At 38.0% G+C, this 19,487-nt stretch overlaps 1 long non-coding RNA gene across 3 annotated transcripts in view; it reads left to right on the plus strand.

Annotated features, from left to right (window-relative positions):
- Positions 1-10,229: 10,229 nt before the first annotated feature.
- The window catches only part of LOC148673045 (uncharacterized), a 44,813-nt gene continuing 35,555 nt past the window's right edge, over positions 10,230-19,487 (plus strand). For all 3 annotated transcript variants that reach the window (XR_015935919.1, XR_015935920.1, XR_015935921.1), the window contains exon 1: positions 10,230-10,538. This is a non-coding gene — a long non-coding RNA (uncharacterized LOC148673045). The remainder of the gene's footprint in view (positions 10,539-19,487) is intronic.

Consider the following 19,487-nt stretch of genomic DNA (forward strand, 5'->3'; position numbering starts at 1 on the left):
GTTGTCGTACATTCAAATATGCATAAGCTGGTGGCAGAGTTGGGTCTGACAGAGAAATAGACTAGTTCAGTAGTTTGCTTGGGGATGCCTGAAACATGTTTGATTTGGCCTTGTGTGATTATTGTGCTCTAATCTATAGCTCCTGCTGGCTTGCTTTCCTGAGTGACCACGTTATAAATGCCACCGGAGTCATCCTTGAGATGGGGACAGGCAGTAGCACCCACACGGCTTGATCTGGCTGAACAGGAGTGCAATAGGAGGGGAAAACATGTACATTTTAAGGTGAAACCTCTGGTTTATGGTTTGCGTTTTTTACATTTTTTGCTCTGGGTCATCAATTTTCACTAAATAAGCTCTTAGCACCATGTGGTGTGAGATTAACACTGATGTGTTAAATAGAAACGAATGAAATGAAAATTATAAAGAAGGATGATGGCATTTCAGGATTTAGTGGACTGTCTGAGAATACTCTTTTTCAATTTGTAGATTTAATCTAGCTATTTATACATATGCTGAGTAAAACCTTTCCGAAGGACCTAAAAGTACGTTTGTTTACCTTGCATGGTCGACTACAGTATACAAAATGTCCGACTACTGTACACTTAAGAAAGTCGATTACATCCATAAATCATAGAAAACAAATTAAGAACATTCAAAGACTGAATCCTAACAAAAAAGCCTAAAGGTCATGTGATATATTATATTTTTTAATAAAGGTTTTTATTATTCCTACATTTAAAGTTAGAAGTTAGTATACCGGTTCATAAGGTGATTTAATGCTATGAATTTGAATAGTAGGTGGAATAACTCCTCAGCAGTGAGTTTTATGTTTGAAAGGTGAAAACTAATATGAGATCAGTAATGTTGAATGGCCTGGATGTGGTAGCAGGACTGAAGGAATATATGTGTTGTAATTTCAACACTCTTTAGTGAAGGAAGTGTTTTACACATTTTCTCTGCCTTAATGTCCATGAGCATAGATTGCGGGGCATCGGACATCCAGTAACGCACCTCGAAAGGCCACATGGACCAGCAGCAGAAGGCTGCGCACTTTGGTTCCCCAAAAATAGCACTTTTCGATGCTGCCTGTTCTGTCAATCCACAAAAAACGAAAACTTGCTGTTTATTTCAGTAGCTTTCGATAAGCGATTGACTATTGTGGGGCCTAAAAAGACAATCTCATTTTTCACCCTCTTTTCCTCATCTTGTTTGCACAATCTTTGTCATTTAATGTGGGTTTTTGGCATACAGGCCCTACTGGGCCTTTGTATGTGGGTTTATTGTTGTAAAGCACTGTGGTCACCTAGAAACAATCTTAAGTAGAGCAAAATAGCCCACATATTAGGCTTGTAATTCATTTTAATATTCTGTTATCATAGCAGTTCTGATGTCATGGACCTTCTTCTCCAGACCTTTGTCATAGGCCGTTCGTCATTCCCTCACAAACTGCAGTCCCCTTTCAGTGACGACAATGCTAATAATACCATAAGGTTCAGTTTTACTGTTCAGGATAAGTTGCTCATTTTTATGGGGGACCTGCCTACTTCCAAATATGTAATGTACTACACAGGCAGAATTAAAAGAGATGAGAGAGTTTTCAAGGGGTTTGTGTGAGAATTCCGAACATCTTTGCAAATCATTGCAGCGTTGCCGCTTTGCTGACAGGGGAGTTTGCATCTACATAAACCGTTCAGACCTGCACTCTAGAATTAAAACATGATTGAAAAAGATAGCTTTTTAAGTGACCATCAGACCTTTAGTGTTGTGACCTTTAAAGTAAAGTTCAGGTTATGGCACCTTCAGATTACTACTTGTGTCCCCCGTAGTCTAACGCAGCGTTTGCTTTGCAAAAAGAAAATCACGTTGGCTTACATGAACCAGCACTTTAAATTTCACAAGTATTTTTCTCCGAAGCTCATGTATTCATTTTAATCTCTATGTAAAATCGTTGCAGATGACTACAGATTTTCTTTTCTGAACAAATTTGGAAAGTGGAAGTATAATTATTTTCAGTAGCTGTTCTTGTTACAGCATTTCTGTGTTGCTTTTTAATCTGTTTCATGTTTCAACTTTTCAGTCCATTGTGACTGAATGACTGTGCAAAAAAAAATCTGAAATAACATGTATATGAAGTTTAATAAATAAAGCCTACACCGTTTTATTAAATGTACTACTTTACAAGTATAAACTACAACAATAATGTAGGTCACATATTATATATAATAGTTTAATATTTTAAAATGTCATAGTCCAAAACTTATTTTTACAATGGAGAAATTTATTAAATACTAACAATGAGCATAATGGACATGCATACTTTATATCACACACATATATATATAAAAATATTACAATGCAATGGGTCAGGCAAGGGTTATATTCTTTTGCTTATATGGGAACTGATTGGGTTTTGTAGCCCTTTATCATCCAGACACTATGAGTCTGTTCTGACTTCTCATTCCTGACAACGGTATCTCATGTGTTGAAACAGAGCTCCCTCTGGATAAGTCCTGATTGCTAGTGATGATTGTCAGTGTCTGTTAATGCATCATCTCTTTTTTCTGAACCCCAGTGAGAATGTTAAGAACAAGTTCAAGGTTGGGATCTATGCCCTTCTCAGCACGTACCGCTACTCTCTCGGTGGCACATGCTTAGATGAGTATTTTGGTATTTTTAAAGCAATGTCTCTAATATATAATGTACCAGTCTGAAATGTTCCACAAATGCTTACAGAATGAAAAATGAATACTTTTCAGTTATGCACAATACCCACAAGATAAGGTGTTCTGTCACAGAGGATATGACATTATTAAAGTGAATGGAGACAGCAAAAGTCCAGGCTCCCGAGCAGTACAGGTAAATGCAGTAAACTCAATTCTTGGCAGCAATGTGAAAGGAGTGGTCAGGGCTTCAGTGCCTGGGTAAGACACTGCTGCTGTACTCTTGAGCAAGCTCTACAGCTTCATAAACGGCTACAAACTGTGTGTAATTTTGGATAAAAGTAACATCCTTCCAGTCCATTGCACCAGAGAGTATAGTGTGAATGAATGAACTTGAGGTCTTTACAGGACAGAGACTGAAACCTTCTTGGGATGCGGTACAATCAGTATACATTGAATTAGACTGCGGTGTTATTGGTATGTTCAAAATCTGTTGGAGTCCAGGTTTCCCTTGTTAAAACCTTCAGCATTTTTCAAATATGTAACTGAGCTGGTAGTGATGTAGATAGCTTGCTGTATAAGTATTGGTTATCAAGAAGCTTTGTAAGTTTGATTTTCTTTTGCTTTGCATTTGTCATGGCTTTGTTGCAACAAGTTGGAATTTAGAATTATAAGTGTTTGATTCAAAAAATGGTGGTAAAAAAAGAAATGTTTACGTGTATCTTGGGGTAAATGATTGTGTACTACATTGTCCTATTATAGTCATATAGAGTATGATAAGACTTAAGAAAGCAATTGTTCTGTAACCTAGCACTTTCTTTAACGTGTGTACTGTATTAGTTCATGTTCTACATGTATGGTACTGTATGAATATTCATTAATTGCCTTGTAGTGTTTGTAAAAGGTTGCAACATTTAAGGTAATTCCAAAATTTGAAGTTTTTTTTTAAATTTTGCATGTCAAACAGTTAGGTCCACAAAAAAAGAAAAAAAACGTGGTGCTACACTCTTAAAAACAAAGGTGCTTCTATGGACCCTAACTGTGTGCATGCGGACAAAAAGAGACTTGAAAACCGGACATTTTTGTTCTTTCACGTATAGATTGGAAAACTGGCTTTGGTAAGCACATTTGTACAAGGAGTAACCGTAAAGTTGGTTCTCCGTGCATTCTCCTGCTTTAAGTTCCCAAACCAGAATGAGCTTCTTGTTAGCACAGTTGACAGTAGAGTTGCCCCTCAGTGGTAAGATCTGAGTTCGGAGTGAAGGTGAGATGAAATAGAACATTATATAGTATTTCTGCTCTGCTTTGAAAGGGGACTGAGTGAGTGGTGCTTCCCTCTCCTAGTGTAGCTGATCAGTCTTCAGGGTGCACATCCTTTGATGAATGAATGACTAACACACTAATACACATAGCCTAGTGCGGGTGCACTCTTTCAGACAAGTAGAGTGTGTCAGTTTTGGGACAAAAGCAGTCGAATGCAGGAAAGAGCTTTATTGTTACTTTCAGTGTGGGAGTGTGTGTTACACTGTATACATGCTTGCATACATAGTTTTCCAAAAGATCCATAGACAATCCTATTAAAGCTATGTTTTTTTGTATGATTATTTAAAAGAGATTTTGTTTCTTCTTAAAGCAGCTTTTACATGTAGCTGGGGGTGGGGAGGGGATATGGGGGTGGGATGATCATTGCTCATTTTTAACAATCTTAAAAAGCAGGTAGTTATGGCAACAAATGTATTAGTGATAAAAACAAAAAAAATATATTTCTTACAAGTAGTATTTGCCAGCACTTCCATTATTTTATTTAATTGTTCAATAAAGATTATACATGATGAATCACACTTTGCGTTTTTCTTTTTTTTTATTAAAAAGAGGATCACATCCGAGAGCCTCGAGGAACCTAGCTGTTTTATGTTTTTTCGGCATTTTGTTAGCAAACCAATTTGGTACGTTATGAGTCAAGCATTGAATTACATTTTAAATTACATCAAAGCCCATACATGCACAATGTCAGTGCCAGGAGTGTGGCACGTTCAATCGATAGTGCTCTCAAAGTGCCTTAATGCCTTGTGATGTCTCTTCTTGGAATCACTGCCCTGAGATAGTGGCATACACTCGCTCTAAATTAAATCCCCTTGCTTTTAGAGCCTGGCTTTCATCCAACTTTCAACAGATTGACTGATCTAGGTCCAAATCAATAGAGGGTTCCTACAGTAGGTCTATCCAAACTCCCTACCACCCCTTAAAATAGAGATGTCGCACCCTGTACACCTAGAGGGCGCTCTACTTCTGTCCTGTTTCCGGTGTGTCCTGTTGTGTAGCCTATTTACTTCCTGTGTCTGCTCTGCTCCTGGCTCAGCATTGAGGGTACGGATGTCCTGAGACCCGCCTAGCACCAGGTCGCTCCTGTCCGCGGCCTGAGGGCATAGGTTTCTTTACCCACATTGTCCGACCCCCTGAGCCTGGGCTAACCTCCGTGTTGCCCCTTTTTCAGCTATGAATAGGGTCTTTATTGCTCTCCTGGCCATTTCACGACATCCGTGACAAGAGACTGTATTGTTTTAACTTCTAGTGTTCTTTGGGGTACATGACAAAATATGGGGAAAGGTTTTCACCTGGAAGGTAAGTTCACGTCTGCATATACACTGGGTGAAGATCCACTTATACCATCACTTGGGTGATTCCAAGATCCTAGCCTGGGTGATTGTCATGCAGTGAATGGCAACATTTATGTCATATTGTTTTACAAAACAACTATGAATGCATGACATGCATACCTTTTCTCAGACTAAAATTATTCTAATACTATATTTCTTAAGTGATGGCAATAACTGAGTTGGAAAAACTACCTTAGAAAGGAGCCTTGCTGACTGAACTGGTACAAGTGTTTCAGTAAGATTGCACGATCTCAAATAAAATCTTTCTCATTGAACTATTGGTTGCCTCAACATCATCTGATGAATATTGTTCAGGTGCCCAGAGGCCAAATGAACTAGCAAAGCAGAGGCTTGTTTGACAACAAAATCTGGTGCTACTTTCCCAGTATACATTGGCAGTGGCTTGCACACAACCTGCATTAATTACATGCAGTTATCATCCCTGAAGGAGTGTTAACAGTGTGGTGACTATTGCCAGACTAAACAAATTGTACATGTAATGTCATGCAGAATATACACTGTTAACATTTTTAAATGAAATTAAATTCAACTTTACACATCAAGCCCCTTTGTTGCCATATATTTGTGAAACAAGGTTTAAATTATTATACCCTGCTAATTTATCTTAAGAAAGCAGTAATCTATTTACATAAAAATACATGTTCGTGCAATTTTGCAGATGTTTTTTTTAATACTGTAAGTCATTTGAACACAAAGGTGCCACCTCCGTGGCTGCACTTTGAATCTATGGAGATTCAGGCCCTAATAGGGGCAGTGCAAGTGGTCTAATAGATACTTTTCACCACCGATAGAACCGATAGAAAACCTTTTTCGCTGGATGTTCCTGGGTTTTGAATCTGTTCTCACAGCCGCCAGTAATCGGTGAGCCTGCTCTCTGCATTGAAGCTGCTCAGCAGCTCCCCCTGGTGTTGATCTGCCCTCCGTGCTCTGCAGTGAAAACACAAGAGCTGGGAAGCGCTGCAGGCTGAGGCCCCAGGAGTAACGGAAGTACAAGAGCAATCAATCCTGCTGAGCTCGGCGCCAGATCCATTACTCACTTGCTTCAGGTGTAAAATAATTATCTGCAACAGCAATCACTTATCAGATGCTCAAGATGTGGAAAACCTAGGGTGTTTCTACTGTGTATATGTAATTTATTATTACATGCCAGGACACTCAAGGACAGAATTATATACCTTATATTACCTATGTGAGGAAATAACCCCTTTACTCGCTCTCCATCTGCTTGCTTGTTGTAACAAGCACAGCTTAATGGTTCAGACATCCTGGCCATTAGGAACAAAAGCTACCAGCTGAATAGTATTGATGTAAACATCCTTATGTAACTTGAGCTTTGTAAACACAAGCTTGTTTATTCATATTGTTGCTAGTTATGTATTTCGAAAATGGCATTACTCTACTGTCAACTCTTTCCACATTTTTGCAAAAATAAAAATACATAAAGAAATTTGTTCCTCATTTTGGTAAATACACTATAAACAACAATGATTTGGCGGCTTATATTTTTACTGAACGTTCCTTTCAAGCACCATGGTAAAAGGATGCCATTTTAATTTATTGAACAGTTATTTCTGTGACTCTTTTAATGAAATTTCATTTCTCCTGGCAATTCTGTCTGACCAAGAGTAACTCATATAAAAGTCTCATAATTGAAGTGTGTGGCTGCATTTATATCCCACATCATACAGTATATACTTTCTTTCGCCCTTCAAAAATATCTCCATTTTATTCTTGTCTAAAATAATTAGGATGCCAAAAATAACACAAACCAAAGAGTTACGCAATACACGCACTAGGCAGAATCTGAGAAAAAATCTAATCCGAAACGTAAGCGGTATGCTGTATGTTGCTCTTGGGCTAACATATTTGAAAGCGAGTTAAAAGTTATACGTAGCTTCAATATTACTCAGTTCTAGACTGGACAAAAGAAGATTGCGCATCTAACTATAACACATAATGACGCTTTTGTATTACTGGTATTACTGGTGGCACTATGAATTATCAACCCTAGACAGGCTGGACAGAGAACACATGATATTGTTACATCTTGTCCTGCTAGGATACATCCAGTATATTTGACAAATGTTAATGATAGAACATGAAGAAATTAAAGATACTGTCTTTGACACTGTAAGGTTCTGTCTGAACTAAAGTTGAAATTCTTATTCACTGGCTTTTTCAAATGTACTGTATATAGTACCAATCCACATGATCACTCAGTTTCAGTTATTGATTGTGTGATACAAATACTAAACTCTGTGGCTCTGGCTTCACATGTAAGATGTCTGTTGAACCGAACTGGAGACACATAAATCACAACGGATACGTAATGAACATCCAGTCCTCCATTTCAAGCTGTTCACTGATTACTTTGTATCTAAGTGCCTGCTTCATACATTTTATGGAAACGGATTCATCATGTTTTTGTACCCATATAATGCCCTTGTGCGTTTGAAAAAATTGAATTGTAGAGCAACACAGCATGTATGGCTTCTTTATTTCTTATGACATTGGTATGTTGCATTACATTGCATTGCTACTGTATATATTGCTGCTGAAAGGAGGTAGCAACTTTCACTGAAGTTAAAAATGTTACCTTGGTACTTATTTATACCCCTTACCTCCCTCATGTGCTTGTTTGATAGTTAAAGCAGCAGGAACGTCTTCTACATTCGTCGTTTTCCTTTAAAAATGGTCCATAGAACTGCTGCTTCGCTTCACAACACTTTTTGAAGCACTGGACAACACGGGGCAGTTGGCAGAAGAATGTGAAGCACAAAAAATAAACATACATAAAAATAATGACAGCCTTATAACAAAATGGTTTTATAGAAATGGGTCATTCTAAAACTTCTGAGTGTCAAGCCGAAACACTGCACATAAACTCCTCGAGAATCATCAGGTTATCATAAATAATATATGAAATAACTGTGACATTTCATACAATAATTTTTTCCACTCCGCTTTCACCTCCAAAAAGGTCAGAAGAAACTCATTTGTTGTTGTTTTTTCATGTGAAGGTGTGTTTGGTGTTTTAGCACTAATTGAGCTTACTAACTTACTAACTTGAGCAAACACATTGCTCCAGTGTTGATTTTATCTGTGTAGTTTTCCAATTTTCTTAATTAAAGTTCTCTTAAAATATCAGCTTCTCATTGTTACTGTAGTTGGAGGTTTGTGTTTTAGGTCTCCTTGTGTTTTGGCAGGTAGACCACACACCGATCTGCAGGAGCTGTGGATAGACAACTACAACAACTTCCCAGGTAGGCTTCAGGCCAGTCACTTCTTTATATGCTGAAATTAGGAAACTGAATGAGAAAAGGGTTTGTGCTAATACAATTCCTGAGTGACTGAGCACACTGTTGTACAGACAACCAAGAGTTGGCCAGCGAGTGTCCTTGGTCCGATCCCAGTGTCTCCAAGTGATATGGATTACATCCTGCCTCGGAAACAGACTTTGAAGGTGACCTCATTAATATATTTTTTATATACAATGTTTTACAGGCCAGGAATAATAATTAAAGAACAAAAAGGCAGTGATACCACTGTGTAGACAATGCAAGCACAACATAGGATTGTAACTGTTGCTCGCTTACATGATCAGTTAGGAGAAAATTTAAGTGGTTTTCTATTTCCAATTTTGTAGATGCCAAAAAAAACAAACTGAAATAATGAAATTCTCTATAACAATTTGTAGTGCTTTAAGCAATTAATTCACTAGAGGGCAGTCTCTCGTGTTAATAGTTTTCTGTTCTTTAAATATTGTACAGTAAAATAAACTGAGCCTGTTATAGGACCGAGAAATACAAATACAAAGTGTTGTTTAAAATATGTCTTACCTTTCCCAAAAAGTTGGTTACAAAACACTGCTACAATTCTTGTGCATCATGATTAGTAGATTTCTTTAAAAAATCAAGTTACATTTGCACAAAAGCAAATTCAATTTCTTGGTGTCTTATCACTCTGGCTCTTACTTTGTTTTTTGAGCTCAAGGTCTTTATTACTTGTACATGACACACTACGTGAAGTCCTGATTCTGATTCTGAAAAAGTTTGCTATTAGTAATTACAGGTCTGTAATCAGATTTACATATGATTCATGGAAGTGCAGGCACACTATTCAGGAAATGTGCATTTGTGGAGGATTCTCATTATCCTAAAAGGAACCACATTTGGCTTATTTTTAAGGATTTGACAAGTAATGCGATATGACAGTTTGCTAAGTTGCCAGGTTTCCCTAACCTGACAACTTAGTTTCTAGCACATTCATAATTGCAGCTTCTGAGGTGTATACTGTACAAGACAGGTGCCAGTGTTCTTCAGATCCCTCACATAAATCATTCATTCATAAAACCTGAATAATGAAACCAGATGGTTCTGTTAGTAATGTTGGCAGTCATTTAGAGTTTTGTTCTTATTTGTTACAGTCATATATAAAATAATAAATTATATATCAGTATATGTGTTGTTTAGTGAAAGTTGCATCCAGTTATACAAATGATTACAATCCTTGCTTCATTATAAGTGTTTTTTAAATACCATTTCTGGCTATCCCAGTAAAGGGTTTTAATGCTCCTGCTGTAGCAGGGTTTTTTTTCCAATTATCAAGGCCACACACATTTTTTACATTACTGAAAAAGCTCCTTCAAATAGCAGAAAGAAATTACCAACTCTTCAGTGTCAGGTTTAAAGTCTACCTTATGCATAAATTATAGTTCTGCAGGGTGCTCATTGAGGCTTTGAGGCTTTATTTTTTAAATGACCACTCAGTTCTGGCCAAATATCCTTGGAGAAACAGTCTTGATAACAATACATCCTGTAGTTATGGCAACAGGAATGCAGTTACAGGTTTTGTTGTTACAGTACATTTCTCCACATTCTTGCAACTACCTTTGATTTCAAGTGAAATTGTAGATAAAGCTGTTTTTCAAGAGACATGGCTCTGTGAGCTCATGGCAGGGAAGGAGAAAGCCAATTTGTTGATGAAAACTTGTTTTCCGGTGCTCTCTCCATTTGTGGACATGTGGTCAATCTATTTCCTACAAGTCAACAGCCTCTACAAGTCCTGAGCTTCCTCCCATCGCGCAGAAGAGGAGTGTGCTAGATAGAAACCAAGCTATTTGAAAAGTTTTGCAGCTTAGTCACAGACAGCAAGAGAATTAAAAACCTTTAAACCACTCATTTGTTTCTGTTTGTTTATGGTGAGTACATTCTTTTTTAATTTCCTTACTTGTTAAATGTGTACATTTTGCAAGAGAAAGGGGTATTCAGCTTACCGTTCTCACACATCTGAAACTAGCAAATGTTAGAAATATTACTCAAAGTCAGAAAAGGCTGAAGTGCCTCATATGTTGGGATTATTTGATTTGATTATCGTGACAAGTGATGTGAATTGAATAAGCCTTTGCGACAAATCTGCACAACATACTGTAGCTTGTCCAGGAATTAAAATTGTCAGAAAGCACTCCTATATACATGCACATTCCAAAAAGTAATCACTTCAGGATTTATTGTTTGGAGAAGTCAAAAGAGAAACCTGTCATGCATAGCTGACAGTAATGTGTGCCTTTGTTTACACTCACAGATATGTACAGTGTGTCTGTTTTGTCTTTCTTTTGTTCTAGTTCTTGCTTCCTGCTTCTTTTTTTTTAAAATGCCGGATGAGTATTGTCTAATTTCCAAGGTTTGGGTTAATCGATGGTTATTAGAAAGAATTTGCTAGTTTGTCGTGGAAGATACTGTATACGTTTTAGTGTTAGTCAGGGATGTTAAGATTTCTCCTGTCAGTTGTAAGTCTCATTAAAACAGTATCTGACATTTTGAAATGCACTGTCTTGGATAAATATCTAGATAAATTACATTGCTGATTTTCCTACTAAAGTAATATGGTCATCCAGTTCTCACCATTATGATTCTGCGCATTCGTATTTTGCACTGTTTATTCAACAAGGTGAAAACATTTCTCTTTCACTGGACATTTAAAGACTTTTTGCAGTGTTTAGATAATACGCATTACAAAATGAAATTCATTTAAAGTGAGTTTTAATTTCATTATAGGAAAAAAAAGAAGGAATATATTTTGGTGTGTTATCTGTGCGTAAACAATTCAAACAGTTTATAGCTAAAATACCATTCCATGAAGCAGGAATAATTAAAGCCACAGTTTAAAAATGTTCAATATGCTGTGTCAGTCTAAAAGATGTAATGTAAAAGATTACGTGTTGCACTATGTGCACTTTATTGGGCTTTAGAAATTAATCAGAAAAAAAGTTTGTGTTTTCTCTGAAACATGCTTAATAGTTATTGGGATAGGAAGAAATTGACAGTACAGTATGTTCATAAAACATTTTGTTACAGTGCATCTATTAATGGTATTTTAAAAGTCTAAATTCCCAGGCATCCTGTATTTTTTAGAGTATTTTCTCTAGACCTAACAATAACAGAACAAAACTATTTCAATGTTCATATAGTACCTCCATGTTGTACTGGTTTTATTAATGATATTTTGCAAAAAGGAATATGTCCTTAATAACTAACACAAAACAACATATACAAATAGTCTGAATACAAATGAGTTAAGAGGAGATTAGGTAAACATAAAAAATATCACACTCTTTTTGATCTTTTACTATTAACCACTCGATCTCAATACTTAAGATGTAGGAGAAAATCATCCAACCGCCATTTAAGCTCTGCTTGATGAAGAAAGAAAATAAAAATGCCTAATAATAACTATGAGGCCAAACGAACAATCATATTACCACAACTAAGATGGGAAACATAAAAATTGTACTTACATAAAATGTTATTAACCTTAGAGGACGTGTTTACTGTCATTTTATTGCGAACCATTGTGCAGCCTTGTGAAATCAGCCCAGCTTGGTCATAGTTGCATAGTTGTAGTTCTATATTTCACTGTATGACCTAATATTGGTACAAACTAATTACAGAGGGAACACAAGCAGAAATTCGTACTGGATAGTTTGCTGTCATAAAGGGGATGGTGATGATTTATTTACTGATATGTGCTAGATTAAAAAGGAAAAACGGAATAATGACACCCTGAAATGTGACACAAATTTGACAAGATTATCTAGACAAACTGTGCAACATAATCCTAAAGTCTTCTCAGTTGCAGAGATCATATACCTCTGCTGGTATTATATGAAGTATGTGATCTTTTACCCATATAAATGGTATTTATAATTTGGGTATAATTTGGCATAAATATTTAACCATATTAAACATGTCAATTGTTGTGTTCAGTTGCCCCAGTTCAGGTGAGTGTAACCATTCGGACTGATGGCTGACAGGTATTTGTTTCTAATGCGCAGTTGTTTCATACAATACAAGAAAAGAAGCACAACGTTTCGGCTATGGAGCTTTCTTTGGGTGTGCCTTCTTCTCACACCCAAAGAAGGCTCCACAGCCGAAACGTGTTTCCTTTCTTCTCTTTTCAGCATGGAATAAACCTTTACTTGTTTCTTTGCAGCCTACGCATGCTGACGCAGCTACCTACTTGAACTACAATACAATCATACTTTATTGTCTGATTTCTCAGAAATTTGTTTTGCATCCAACTTAATATGTTTATAGAGAGACTTAGAAGCAACATATAAACAATTCAAATACAATTTACATTACAAATAATTATAACTTTATGTTATGGTTATTGGAAGTGGCTATTCAAGAGACAATAATTAACACCTGGCTAGTGCCAACATTTGCAGTTCTCAGGAGCTTCAAAGCAAGAAGGGAACTTGGGTGTCTGCTCAGTTAAAGAGGGTCTGAGACACATTGCTCAAATAATTGTCGCTTTACGTTCTGGGTAAATGATTAGGAATGATCAACAGTTGAGGAACAGGGGATAAAGACAGGCAGGTAGACAGAAAAAAAAACTTTATGGAAAAAGGTCTCACAAATAAGTTGGTCATATTCTGTTGGTTTAGAAAGCAGCTTTATGTCTTCTGTTAGCCTTTGTACGCTTTATATATAGGACTTGAATATGTGGTAGCAGTCTGGTTGGTCAGGAAGTAGGCCTCTGAGACGTCTCAGTTGTATGTTTAGGTTGTGTGCTGTTTAGTGTGTCATAGTCATTGTTAATACATATTTGTTTAACCCAGTGTGCCTGACATACAGTTTTACTCTTTTCGCCAAAGCTGTGCCATAGAACAAAGAACTCAGGTGCCTCTAATTATACCAAACGCTTGGGTATATTCTTGGCAAAATCAGTACAATTTTAAGGTTATGATTTTTTATTTGAATTATTGATTATCCTGCCTGGTCTATTTGAAAATTCTCTACTTTTGTAACTCCCTATTGGTAACAATTACATAAAAGACATCAACCCATACACAGTCATTACACATTCTTCCTACAGGAATCCACACAGCTTACGACAACCTGTAATTTAGCTCACTGAACAATCACTCCAAGCCCCTATAATAGCACATGACCTCTTCAATTTGCATTTAACCACTGATTGCACTTGCCCATTAGCAATACTCATTTATTTATTAAGTAGTTTGATTGAACAGCTTGATAAAAGAATTCCATTTTGTAAAATGCACAGTGAGGGACTCTAAAACTTTTGTTTGAAGGCATCAATTAGTATTATTCCTGCAGGACCTGTGAGGGATCAGAGGAGATACTAACAGTTAGTCTCAGCATACTCTTAATGTGAGCCATTTGAAAGAAATGCTCAAGGGACTGCCCTGCTTGTTACACTCACCCCACTAAAGCACTATGGGGCGTGTCACAGCAGCAGGCACCGGTGGCCACGCCTCCACTCTGCCCTGATCGCCGAGAGGACAGGATATGCAGAGCTCTTGTCAGTAGTGAGAGCTCTCATGGTAACAGATGCTCTAGGGTACTTAAACCCTCCTCTGTCTCTCCTTGACAATCCAGCATTGACATTTACATCACAACACTCCTAAGCCATCCTCCAGTGTCCCAGCAGAACCCTTTGTGTTCCTGGTTTCCAGCTGTCTTGGGCTCCAGCTGGTAGCTCTGCCCATGGTTGTGCTGTTCAGGGGCTGCAGGCTGCTGAGTGTGGAAGCGAGGCCAGAACCTCGTTTTGGATCTGGGATTCAGCAGATGACTCCCTCAGCCTGGTCTCTGGTGGGCCTTAGAAGCCTCCCCTGAATGGCTGCCCCAACTGGGAATCTCCTGCCTGGCCCGTGTGTCGGACCCCCTCAGCCCGGCGCTCCATTCTGGAACAAGCGCAGTTCAAGATCTTGGTGGCACTCTCTGTCCTGCTCTTACTTTCCCCTTTTCCTGCAGTCCTTCCCCAAATACCAGTCGTAGTCCACCTGCCTGCATCCAGGGTGATCCTGGCAGACTGTTCTTTAACCCGAGGATGCCCCTGCTTCTGGAGCCAAGCCACAGATCTCCCTCAACCATCTCGTTTCATAGCCCGTACACATAGCCACTCACATACACATAGCCAGCCTGTCTTGCACCTGAGGTGCAGGGAGACTGTCACCTCCCCCTAGACTGTGGCACCCTAGCTCTTGGGTCCATTTCATCATTTGGAGTTCTCCCTGGTTTCCTGAGGGCAGCATCTGGTCATAACACATAGAGCACCTCAAGAGTCGATGTTGCATTTGTTGAGAAAACGTGAAAGAGCTGTGAAGGCTTACGTTAGAAAGGAATAAGCCAAGATAAACATTAGAAAGCTGTCTAAGGTGGAGAAACAAGCAATTATGAAAATAAGAAACAACAATATGGAACCACAAATTCAACAATATGGAATGCTTCGAAACAGAAAGAAACATCTGGAGAAGTAAGCAACTGGCAAAGACCAGGACCTGCCAAGGAAGATGACAGGCAAAGAACTGAAAATAACAGCCGAAGAGATTACAGACGGTATTAAGAACGCCAAGGCAAAAGTATCTCAATTCACTGTGCACTGACAACCTTGAAAATTACAAGGGCTGCACTGCAAGATACAAACCTCTCATCAGCTCTAAAAACAGAAAGACCAGATTAGAATTTGCAAAGAAGTACAAATACGAGCCACAAAATGTCTGGCACAATGTTTTGTGGACTTACAAGACAAAGATAAACCTTTATCAAAGTGATCTATACCTACATTGTTCTTTGGTTTTGCAAGTCATATAAATACAGTAAATCTAGGCCTTCTCTCTTATTTCTGGAAAAAACTCACAGAAGTCCCCTTCTACCCCTTGTTCCATCTACAGGAAGTTCCAATTTAGAACAGTCACGTCATAGAGGTGCTTGATCTTTCAAAAATCCTCATAGGCGAAACTGATATGGATTCATATCAGGGGACATTGGTGACTAGGCCAGTCTTGTTCCATAGAAAAATAAATGATTTTCTTTTCACAGTACAGTAGCTGAGTTGAACCTCGGTAAAGGAGGCCATAAAAACAGCACCAGAGGGGACTTCCCAACAGAAATCTAAGCCTTTCCTGTGTTAATGCATTTAACACATGGCCCTTCTGCTTAAAATGCCACACTAGACACAAAATGGAGACTGTAGTCAGTGCTTCATGAGCTATAACAAATCTTTCACAAAATACATTCTTATGCAATTAATGTATTTATATCCACATTGCATAATTACATTTTGAAGGAAAAGGTGATAATATGGGTTCTAGAATGCCAAACATTATGGTACAGTTTTTTCTCCCATTTTTAAAATTAAGAGAGAGAGAGAGCACTTTATTGGCCCTATACAATTTCTTGCATTGGGAATTTGTCTTTGCGCATACCTCAGCTTGCTCTCCATAAGACATAGACACGCAGACAGGGAGAGAAGTTTGTGGTTAGAGCGCAGGGTCAACCATTTATATGGCGCCCCTGGAGCAGTTGGGGTTAAGGGCCTTGGTTAGGGACCCAACGGAGTAGGATTCCTCTGCCCACCGCAGGATTTGAGCCAGCAACCTTCCAGCCACAGGTGCAGATCCTTAGCCACAGAGCCATTAATATAACATTCTGAATGCTGACAATGGCTGGATAAATAAATCGCCAATTGTGTGTTTACATCTTGGTTCAGAGTGATGACACCAGTGCTCACATAGGGAGAATGAGGAACTACTGAATGCTGATGGGCTCCAACAACTCATCCAGCCAAAGAGACATTTCTTAACTGAAACTCTGAGCATTGTAGTTATAGAGGAGGAGAAAGGAGGTCCAGAGCTGATTGCAAGAGAGACAAGTCCCTCACTAATGTCACCAATAGTTGATTGGAAGAGAGTCAAGTTCCTCACCAACATCATCGCTTGGTGATTGTTAGAGAGGCCCTCACCAGCATTACTGCTGTCATGCAGGCACCTGGGGAATCACTGGGATCTCAGTTTCTCTCAGTTTCAGTGGGATACAAGTGATCCCTGACCAACTCCTGGGAGTTGGCCAGGGATCTCCTTCTCGACCTAACACAGAGTCCATTGTCTTGCCATCACTTGGGTAATACTTATCAGTCGGCTAGTGACATGAGCCATTATGTGGAAATATTTCCTCACATTGTTTAGATCATGAGGACAGTTCTCTTCTGGCCATTTTATCCAGATGTTACCCAACATGAAGTATTCCCGGCCATCTTTTAAATAAATAGTGCAATGTTTTCATATAAGTGAAGTGTTTGGTATTTCGATAGTTCAAGTAGGCACTGTTCCTTGCTTTTTATAAGATTATTTGCTCCTCTTAAAATTTCAAAGCTGGAGAGATTATTGAAAGTAAAAGCTTTCAATACCCCTGTTTCCTCACAAAGGTCAGTGTAAAGTGTTCACATTTCTGAAATTTTCTTCTCAAGAAAATGTACAAGACATCATTTTCACAGGGTGACCAGCACTGCCCTCCAATGACTGAGAAGACAATTACACCTGCATTTTCATCACTCTGGCAAGCTGAAAGACCAGGAGCTATTATACTTGCATTAGCTGGGTGATTCCTAAACATACTTACAATACAGGCACCATTACGTTGCACATCATAAAAGGCTGTTACACCTATAATTTGGGGTTTTAAAGTTGTAATGAGTACATACTGAGCACTATTTGCTGCATTATACTGTTAAAGCACAATATTAGTTCATGCAACTAGTAAAATATTGCAACAGTAAGGGACAGATCATGTGAACCTCTTCTGCAAATAAAATTTGATTTATCTATTACTGGTTTTGCTATATATTTCACACAAAATAAGCACAGAAAGTCTCATTTTGAGAATTAGTATCTCTTCTGTTCACTAGGAACAATATAAACTAGTTTGCAATCTAATTTTGTAGAAAAAAGGTGACTGAAATATTTTGGATTTTCCATTAGTGTATTTAAAGTTTTAAGAGATTATACATAACTGGGACTTTGTCCAGAGCAGAATACATGTGGACCTCCCTCTTTTTGACAGTTCTGCCTTTGCCACAGAAGAAATGCAAACTGATAAAAAAGAAACACTTTTAAACAGGTGATGGATAGATTCATAGTAAAGCTTAATATGAGGGGTATGTTTTTTTATATTTTTTTTGTCAACAATAGGAATTATACCAATTGATTTTTTAATCTGTACTGCAAAGATACACTCTTTAGTAAAGAAGTAATTATAACGGAAGACATAGCTCTGATTGTCAGTTAAATTTACAGGTGTTTCTTATCCATACTATAGAAATCTTTTTGAAGTGTGCTTTTTTACTGTACTTTTCACTGTTTACTATAGGCTCAGTATGTTCTCCATGTTTACAGCTGTTTGTTCTAAGCCAGTATGCTGGTTTGTTTAACTGTGCTAGTTCAGGACATCTGCTCTCCCTTTCTGCACTGCCAAATCACATTTTACTGATCTTAATCATTAAAGGTTTAAAGCTACATCTTATACAAATCACTCACCATCTTAAAGTACTCCCTGTTCAGTAAAATATTTCCTTCCTACATCCTCTGCAAATTTCCATTCCACATGAGTTAATTTACTTTCAGAAACTGTATTATCTTACATGTTTCCTTAATCTTTTAATGCAGTGTATATTCTAGGGGTCCTTTCATTCCAAAATGAACTAGCAGTGTTCAAAATGTTTAACAGTTGCCAAAGCAGAGTTGCCCAGGGGCAAAGCAGCAACAAACAAGCAACAAAGATGATTCACCCACAGATGGTTCACAGTCCAAAATTATTTTTTCAGTTACTAAGCAAGACGCTGTGTTCCAACGACTCTTGAAGAGTCATTTTCAGATTCAATTCAAAAGATAAAAATAGCAAAGGCCAAAAGCTGAGGTGCATCAGGATTCCTGTCAAAGTTTGTTATAAAGTTCCCAAGGAAAAGAAAAAATAATAAATATGCTGGCATTAAAAACACAAAACATGCTAATGGTTACGAAATTCATTCGTTGGGTTTTTATTCTCTCTCACTGAATATACAGTCCCAAGCAAATTTATTCACCCCTTCCAGTGAAGTTCCATTCCTCTGCAAAGAGGGATGGTCAAACATGATCTAAAATACACTATGACAGTGTGCAAAAACGTTAGAGTTCTGCAAAAAACTCAAAGTAGTCATTTTTGTCAAACAGTTACAACAATTGGCTTCTAACAATCATGGTATCCTGGTGGCAGTTTTAGTTTTGATTTTTCTTTGTTAGTTTTCCTGACATTTACTGTTGATTGTCCATAAAAGTTTTTAGTTTGCATCAGAAATATTCACTTTGAAAATGTCTGTATACTACCCATTCATTTTCTAACCTCGTTATCTAATGCAAGGTCATGGGGGAGCTGGAGTCTATGTCAGTGAAGAGCTCAGGCTGTGCGGGCTAATTGGAAGGTAGAGGACAGGATGGGCTTAACTGGGTTCCTGAGATATGATAAGGAATAATTAAAACGTATGTTAGAATGTGTAGCCTTTTATAAAATGAATAGCAAAGCAGGATTCACTCTTGGCTGGAAGAAAGTCCATCTCAGGGCACACACTCCCACAGACAAACACGCACACACTCGCACCAGGGCCAATTTACAGAAGCTATTTAACATACCAGTATGTCTTTGGACTGCAGGAGGAAACCAGAGAACCCGGAGGAAACCCACACGAGCACAGGGAGAACATGCAAATTTCACACAGACAGGAAATCACCCAGTGCTACAAAGCAACAGTGCTAACCACTGTGCCACCATCCCACCTGTACATGTGTATACATCATTTGTAATAAACAAAA

This window comes from Lepisosteus platostomus, chromosome 4 (assembly GCF_059453375.1).
Source record: "Lepisosteus platostomus isolate fLepPlt1 chromosome 4, fLepPlt1.hap1, whole genome shotgun sequence".
In the NCBI taxonomy this organism is placed as follows: domain Eukaryota; kingdom Metazoa; phylum Chordata; class Actinopteri; order Semionotiformes; family Lepisosteidae; genus Lepisosteus; species Lepisosteus platostomus.